Here is a 983-nt window from a genome sequence, read left to right on the forward strand (position 1 = left end):
CCCCTCATCCACTGTAAGGAAAAAAAAAAAAATAGCACTCACGTCTTCTGTTCTGCTGTTACTGAAAGGGTGTGTAGCCATCGGAAAGTACTAGAATTAGCACTGTCATCCAGTCTTTCCCGTTAGTTTTACCGCAGCAAAGACTAGTGAAACACTGAAAAATAGACCTGTAGTCTCACTTTGCCTCCTCAGCTCGTACCTCCCTTAATACAGATACAATGCATTCTTTTCTCACAGGGAATAAACGTATTTAAGCATCAGCATCATAAAAACACAGCATCAATGAAACAGCCACTCCCCCCCCACACACGCATACACCATCCACACAACACCAGCTTTTACCTGTTTTAATAATACAAAGAGACTGAAAGCGAGAAAACCTGCAGCTTGCCCAGTAAAATTCTCATTGCAGCAGACAGCGCAATTCTGTACTCACGGATCTTACCAGGGAAATGTCTCGGGATCTTTACAATTTTCCTGCAGAACTCTGTCTGGAGTCCTCAGCCAGGCATGCTGTGCACCCAGGCAGAACCAAGCCGTATGGAATGTCTATGCAGCTGGGAGATAATGGGACTCTTTTTCCCAGCTGGGACTGCAAGCCTTTTATCCACTGAGTATTGCGTGGCTCCTCTCTGGTCTTAAGCATGAAATACGCTCCTCTCCTGCTGCATTCCTGACGGAACCTAGACAATTAGTTCTTGAGGCACATGTGCAATGCTCCCGTTTGGAATATTCAAAGGGAAAATTGTCTCCACACTGAAAGAGAGCTCCGTCTTCACCATCCTTCACAGACTCAGGCAGCTGGAAGCAGCTGCCATTCCAGTGGCATGAAAGATTAAATTCACCCCCTTCATTCTTTGACTAGATATAGTCACTCCTGTCAGGTCATCAGAAAATCGTTTTTATTGAAAACTGGGTCAGACTAACTACTTATTAGGTATCCAACAGGAAAGGAAGTAGATCCCCCCCCCCCCCGGTTTCAC

At 45.5% G+C, this 983-nt stretch overlaps 1 protein-coding gene across 1 annotated transcript in view; it reads right to left on the minus strand.

The window, feature by feature from the left end:
• Positions 1–550, minus strand: part of LOC129692203 (contactin-6-like) — a 344,240-nt gene extending 343,690 nt beyond the window's left edge. The window contains exon 1 of the mRNA XM_055628432.1: positions 446–550. The gene's annotated coding sequence lies outside the window, so the exon portion shown is untranslated. The remainder of the gene's footprint in view (positions 1–445) is intronic.
• Between the last annotated feature and the right edge of the window lie 433 nt (positions 551–983).

Source organism: Psammomys obesus, unplaced genomic scaffold (assembly GCF_907164565.1).
Source record: "Psammomys obesus unplaced genomic scaffold, mPsaObe1.curated_primary_1811, whole genome shotgun sequence".
NCBI classification, from domain to species: Eukaryota; Metazoa; Chordata; class Mammalia; order Rodentia; family Muridae; genus Psammomys; species Psammomys obesus.